Source organism: Nomascus leucogenys, chromosome 2, assembly GCF_006542625.1.
Source record: "Nomascus leucogenys isolate Asia chromosome 2, Asia_NLE_v1, whole genome shotgun sequence".
Taxonomy (NCBI): domain Eukaryota; kingdom Metazoa; phylum Chordata; class Mammalia; order Primates; family Hylobatidae; genus Nomascus; species Nomascus leucogenys.
In genome coordinates this window covers 40,198,598-40,206,144 of record NC_044382.1, presented here as the reverse complement: position 1 = coordinate 40,206,144, position 7,547 = coordinate 40,198,598, and positions in this window count along the sequence as shown.

The following is a 7,547-nucleotide window of genomic DNA, read 5'->3' as shown; positions in this document are numbered from 1 at the left end:
GGATTATTTCTGAGTTCAGAAGTAATTCAGAGAGTTCAGAGTTCAGAAATAATCCCATATACCTATGGCCAACTGATTTTCTCCAAGGGAGCAAAGAGTATTAAATGGGGGAAATAATAGTTTCATCAACAAAATGGTGCTTGCACAACTTTTTTTTTTTTTTTTGAGACAGGGTCTTGCTCTGTCACTCAGGCTGGAGTGCAGTGGCAGCACCATGGCTCACTGCAGCCTTGACTTTCTAAGCTTAAGTGATCTTCCCACGACAGCCTCCCCAGTAGCTGGGACCACAGGTGAGTGCCACCACGTCCAGCTAACTTTTTTGTACAGATGGGGTCTCCCTATGTTGTCCAGGCTGGTCTTGAACTCCTGGGCTCAAGTGATCCTTCTGCCTTGGGCTCTCAATGAGTTGAGATTACAGGTGTGAGCCACAATGCCCAACCCCACAACAACTAGATATTCACATGCAAAAGTATGAAGTCAGACCCCCAACCTCATACCATATGCAAAAACTAACTCAAAATGGGCCAGTGATACATAACAGATAGGGTCTTGCTCTGTCATCCATGCTGGAGTGAGATGGCACAGTCATAGCTTATTGCAACCTCAAACTCGTGGGCTCAAACGATCCTCCTGCTTCAGCCTCCCAAGCAGCTATGACTACAGGTGTGCACCACCACACCCAGCTAATTTTTAAATATTTTATAGAGTTGAGGTCTTGCTATGTTGCCCAGGCTGGCCTTGAACTCCTGGCTTCAAACCATCTTCCTGCCTTGGCCTATCAATGTGCTGGGATTACAGGCAGAGGCCACTGTGCCTGGGCTAAAACTCTAAGAGAAGAAAACATGGGTAAATCATGACCTTGGATTTGGCAAAGGATTCTTAGATATGGCAACAACAGAAAAACAGATAAATTGAACTTCACCAAAATTAGTTCTGTGCATCAGAAGACATTATCAAGAAAGTGAAAATACTTGCAAATAATATATCTCATAAGGATTTGGTACCTAGAATATAAAGAACTGTTATAACTCAACAAGATAAACCAATTCAAGATGGGCAAAGGAGTTGAATAGACATTTCTTCTAAGATATACAGTATCAACCCACGAGAAACAAAAAACATATATTCACACAAAGACTAGTACGTGAATGTTCATAGCAGCATTATTCAAACAGCTAAAAACTGGACACCATCCAAATATCCACCAGTGGAAGAGATAAACAAAATGTGGTATATTCATACAATGGAATACTACTTTTGTGCTGTTTTACCCACAACACTTCTGACACCAAATGTGTGGAATTTTGTTCCCACATCAACCTATTCTCCAACTCTCCAGACACAACTGGGTGTCCTACAATTCAACTCAGTTCTGACACTAATACCCTAAGTTAGCAGACCCCACAGATTAAGGGTTCAGTTCCATAAGACTGCCCCAATATTAGATGCCAGTCACAAGTTACCACCTGTACTTATGACTAACTGGCTATAAGGGGTTCCCCTGACCCCCTCTTCAAGTTTGATAATTTGCTAGAACAGCTCACAGAACTCAAGAAAAATCTACACATTGTGGTAGGTAATTATAAAGGATACAACTCAGGGACAGTAAACAGAACAGATGCATAGGGCAAGGTATGGGTACAGAGCTTTCATCCCCTTTCTGGGCATGTTACCCTCCCAGCACTTCAATGTGTTCACAACCTGGAAGCTTCCTGAACCCTGTCATTTAGGGGGTTTTATGGAGGTCTCATTATATAGGGATGATTGATGAAATCATTGGCCATCAGTGATTAATTCAACCTCCAGCCCCTTTCCCTTCTCTGGAGGTGGGAGGCAGGTGCTGAAAGCTCCACTTTTTTTTCTTCTTTTTTGAGACAGGTCTAGCTCTGTTGCCCAGGCTGGAGTGCAGTGGAGCGATCTTGGCTCACTGCAACCTCTGCCTCCTGGATTCAAGCGATTCTCCTGCCTCAGCCTCCTGAGTAGCTGGTATTGCAGGCATATGCCACCAGGCCCAGCTAATGTTTTTTGTATTTTTAATAGAGACAGGATTTCACCATGTTAGTCAGGCTGGTCTTGAACTCCTAACCTCAAATGATCTGCCTGCCTTGGCCTCCCAAAGTGCTGGGATTACAGGCATGAGCCACTGCGCCTGGCCCAAAAGCTCTACTCTCTAATCACGTTTTGGTCTTTCTGGTGACCAGTCCCCATCCTGAAGCTACCTAGGGGCCCCCAGTTATCAGTAATCTTATTAGCATAGAAAAGACACTCTCATCACTCTGGAGATTCCATGGGTTTTGCATGCCAAGAAAGGGGTGGAGCAAAGACCTGTATATGTATATCTTATTGTATCATACTACTCAACAATAAAAATGAACATGCAACAGGCTGGGCATGGTGACTCACACCTGTAATACCAGCACTGGGAGGCTGAGCGGGAGGATCACTTAGAGCTAGGAGTTCAAGACCAGCCTGAGCAACATATGGAGACCCCATCTCTATAAAAAATATATATATATATACAAAAAAATAGCCTGACATGGTGGTGTAATCCCGGCTACTTGGGAGGCTGCGGCGAGAGAATCACTTAAGCTCAGGAGATCAAGGCTGCAGTGAGCTGTTATTGAGCCACTGCACTCCAGCCTAGGTGACAGAGACAGACTCCATCTCAAAAAAAAAAAAAAAAAAAAAAAAAGAAGGATAGATGATGTATCTCAAAAATTTATCTAAATGAAAGAAGCTTCATATGAAAGACTACATGTTGTGCTTTTCCATTAATATAAAAATTTCTAGGAAGGCCAGAACTGTAGAGGTAGAAAGCAGATCAGTAGCAGCCGGGCATGGTGGCTAATGCCTATAATCCCAGCACTTTGGAAGGCCGAGGTGGGCAGATAACGTGAGGCCAGGAGTTTGAGACCAGCCTGGCCAACATGGTGAAACCTTGTCTCTACTAAAAATAGCAAAATTAGCTGTGCGTGGTGGCAGGCACCTGTAGTCCTAGTTACTCAGGAGGCTGAGGCATAAGAATTGCTTGAACCTGGGAGGTGGAGGTTGCAGTGAGCTGAGATCGCGCCACTGCACTCCAGCCTGGGCGACAGAGCAAGGCTCTGTCTCCAAAAAAAAAAAAAAAAAAAACAAAGCAAGTAGATTGATCAGTAGTTGCCCAGGGTTGGATATGGGAACATGTGGGAACAGAGATTGACTGCAAAAGTGCACAAATAATCTTTTTGGGATGTTGAACATTGAGTTGTGAGTTGTGGGATGTTTACATAACTATACAAATTTACTTTTTTTTTTTTTTGAGACACAGTCTCACTGTCACCCAGGCTGGAGTGCAGTGGTGGGATCTTGGCTCACTGCAGCCTCCACCTTCCGGGATCAAGATATTAGAGGCCAGGCGTGTAGGCTTGGCCTACACACATTTACTTTTAAAAATAAATAGCCAAACTATACCTACAGTGGGTTAATTTTATAGTTTGTAAATTATACCTCAATAAAGTTGTTAATAAGCAAACCACAGAAATGATAGCAGGATGAAAAAATCAGTGTCCTAGCCGGGTGTGGTGGCTCACGCCTGTAATCTCAGCACTTTAGGAGTCCAAGGAGGGCGGATCACGAGGTCAGGAGATCGAGACCATCCTGGCCAACATGGTGAAACCCTGTCTCTACTAAAAATACAAAAATTAGCCAGGTGTGATGGCGCACGCCTGTAGTCCCAGCTACTTGGGAGGCTGAGGCAGGAGAATTGCTTGAACCCAGGAGGTGGAGGTTGCAGTGAGCCGAGAGCACGCCATTGCACTCCAGCCTGGCGACAGAGCGAGACTCCGTCTCAAAAAAAAAAAAAAAAAAAAAAAAAGAAAAAGAAAAAAGAAAAGAAAAGAAAAAACAGTGTCCTGAAATCTGAATGTCTTCCTGGCCTTTGGATCCAGTCAGGACTGATCCACGTGCCTCTCCAAACTCACCCTCTCATCTCTCCAGCTAACCCAGGTCCCCACATAGACCTAGCACCCCCAGAGGAGGAAGGAGCCACCCTGCACTCCCCTTGTCCTTTAACATTCATTGTCATTCCTTGTTCAGAGTCTCCACTGCTGGACCTTCAACACCGAAGGGCAGGGTGTGCACCTGCACTGTTCACCACTGAATCTTGCACAGGACCTAGTACACGGGACATGTCTAAATGCTTGTTGAGTCAAGGAATGAGACTGGCTTAACCCAAGTCTCATTTAAGGAATAGAGGTGGCTGTGGAGTGCATCTGTAGAGAAGGCTGGAGGAGACTGGGGTAGAACTCCTTCCATGTTACCTTTCAGAATCAGAGCCCGGCAGAGGTGCTAGGGAGGGCCCCTAGCCCTGAGCACAGAAATTGGTCTTTATCTGGAGGTGCAACTCTCTCCCAGGCAACATCCTGCCCCATTACAAAGAGTCCCCCTCTGCAGGCCCTCCAGGCCCACCGCAGCTGGCTCATCTTGCCTCCCCTTTCCCCACCAGGGAGCCTAGGCTGGGCATGTCTTTGGGTCTGGACAGTAATATAACATGGGGCAGAGGGTCCTGGCATCATCAAGCCCTGATTTCTCCTCATGTCTTCTCCCAGGAATCGGAGTATCTCTGCATCTTTGCCTCTCAGAAGATCCTTGCCATTCCTGCTTGGAGCCTTTCTCTCAAGTTTCCACCCTCCTTCCTTATTCTCCTGGCTTCCTTGGAAATGGGTTTGCCCTCTAGCTTTCCTTTGAGTGAGGATGGAGAGGCAAGCAGAAGGGGCTAAGCCTAGGTATAGTATCTCAGCAGAGTGGGAGGAGCTGGAAGTCTGTGGCAGTCAGGGAGAGCTAGATGGGGCTAATTTGGAAGGCCGGGGGCTGAAGCAGCAAGTTGATCTACACACTCAAGCCAACCTTGACTCACAGGGAAGTGACTTCAAACAGCTTTCATAACTCCATCTGGATGTTGGCCACCTTTCCTCTCCTAGTTCTTTGGTTTCAGGCCACATGCTCCCTCCAATTGTCCCTTCTCTCATTTATAACATTGGAGAGAACAGGGCCTGGATGAAGAATAACAAGATCATCCAGCTGTTAAGAGCACCGAATCTGGAGTTGCAGCAAGTGTTCATGTGGGCTTTGCTAATTTGCTGCATGAGCCTGACAGGTCACTATGTTGCTCTCTGGCCTCAGCTTTCTTCTGTCTTCAATGAGGGGATTGGAATAGGTAAGGTGCAAGACCCTTTCTAGTGCTAAAATTAAGGGGCCCGGCACAGTGGCACACACCTGGAACTCCAACACTTTGGGAGGCTGAGGCAGGCCAATCACTTGAGCTCAGGGGTTCAAGACCAGCCCGGGGAGGCCGGGCGCAGTGGCTCACACTTGTAATCCCAGCACTTTGGGAGGCCGAGGCAGGCGGATCACGAGGTCGGGAGATCAAGACCATCCTGGCTAACACGGCGAAACCCCGCCTCTACTAAAAAACAACACAAAAAATTAGCTGGGCGTGGTGGCGGGTGCCTGTGGTCCCAGCTGCTCAGGAGGCTGAGGCAGGAGAATGGCATGAACCTGGGAGGCAGAGCTTGCAGCGAGCCGAGATAGTGCCACTGCACTCCAGTCTGGGTGACAAAGCAAGACTCCGTCTCAAAAAAAAAAAAAAAAAAAAAAAAAAGTCCAACCTGAGCAACATGGCGAAACCTCATCTCTACAAAAACAACAACAAAAAACCCAAAATTAGCCAGGTGTGGTGGCGTGTGCCTGCAGTCCCAGCTACTCGGGAGGCTGAGGTGGGAAGATCGCTTGATCCTGGGAGGCTGAGGCTGTAGTGAGCCAAGATTGCACCACTGCATTCCAGCCTGGGTAACAGAGTGAGACACTGTCTCAAAAAAAAAAAAAAAAAAAAATTAAGTGCTAAAATTATGATTCCTTAAGAAGTCTAAGTATTGGGTATTGTGGAGAAAAGCTATATAAAGGTATGGCCGTAGACTAAGGACTAGAGTCGAATGAGACTCTAGTCCTTTCTGAGAATGGGCTTGACATTCCCAGGTACAGCTTTGCCTTCATCACTTCCAGGATTGCTCACCTACTTGGGGCCAAGGGCCCCCCAAGAAGCCCTTCTTCGTGCTGTTTTATTTCACTCTGTAGGGATGACCTGCATTTGCACTGGCTTTGGAACCAAATAGACCTGACTTTGAGTCCCAGATTTTGCCACTTAGTAGAACGTGGATAGGAAGATATAAACAGCATCTCCCTCACTACGTTTTTCTAAGGATTACATAACTGTTCAACAAATGTCAGTGACTATAGTTACTTCACAGACGGATAGCTCAAAGCCCAGAATGAAGAGTAAGAAAACTGGGCAGAGCTGGATTGAGACTCCTGGGCTCTCCTCTCCGTTCACTCGTCCCTACTCCTTTGTTAAACTGCCCTCTCCACTTTCCCAAAATTTAAGGGCAAAGCAAGCTGTCCCAAGCACCTCTTAATGCTTGTCAGAAATCCCCCCTACTTCAGATGAAGCCAATTTCTTCCAGTCAGCGTCCTTAACTCTATACCACCACCTTGTGGTCACCAGCACAAACTTTCCCTGGCCACTTCCAAAGGACCAAGATTGGGAGTGGAGGAACCACGAGTAGCTGCCATCCCAGTCCTTGCTAAGTGCCTTCATGTGCCTTACTCCATTTAATCCTTATGAAGTAGGGAAATCCTTATTACAGGTGGTGAAACTGTTCGCCAGCCTCTCAGGTGGAGCCAGGATTTCTACCTCAGACCTCAGAGATCCTGCTTCCTACTGCGCTCTCCTGATAGCTTCCCGGGGAAGCTGGCTGGCACGGCACTTCAGATTCAGGGACTGCCTGATACTGTGAAGTCACAAACCCAGTTAACTGCAGAGCCAGAGCCTTTTTTTTCTTTTTTTTGAGACAGTCTCACTGTCGCCCAGGCTGGAGTGCGGTGGTGCCATCTCGTCTCACTGCAACCCTCTGCCTCCCAGGTTCAAGCAATTCTTGTGCCTCAGCCTCCTGAGTAGCTGGGATTACAGGCGCCGGCCACCTGTCCGGCTAGTTTTTGTAATTTCAGTAGAGACGGGGTTTCACCATATTGGTCAGGCTGGTCTTGAATTCCTGACCTCGGGTGATCCACCTGCCTTGGCCTCCCAAAGTGTTGGGTTTACAGGCGTGAGCCATGGTGCCCAGCAGAACCAGAGCTTTTCTTGACTCCCTTGTTTGGTTCTGGGCTCTTAGCTAAGCCCCAGGTAAGCCTGCCAGTTTCAGGGAAGGACTCCTGGAGATAGATGGCTGTATCTGAAACAGAATTCACCAGACAGGGTTTTAGACTTGATTTATAGAGAACCCTTTAGGTGGTGAATTGTTTTCACCTATATTTCTAGTTCCTGCTATTCAGCCACATCCTCAGCAACTTGCAGCACCCAAACTGCCACAAAACAAGCAAGTAACTGTGCCCTGCTTCCCTAGCTCTAATCGGATGCTCCTACACCACTTGGCTGTTCAGTTCCTAGGTCCCCTGAGACCCAGTCCCATCAGGACTGGACTTGGCAGGCAGGAATCCCAGCTGGCATTCACTCA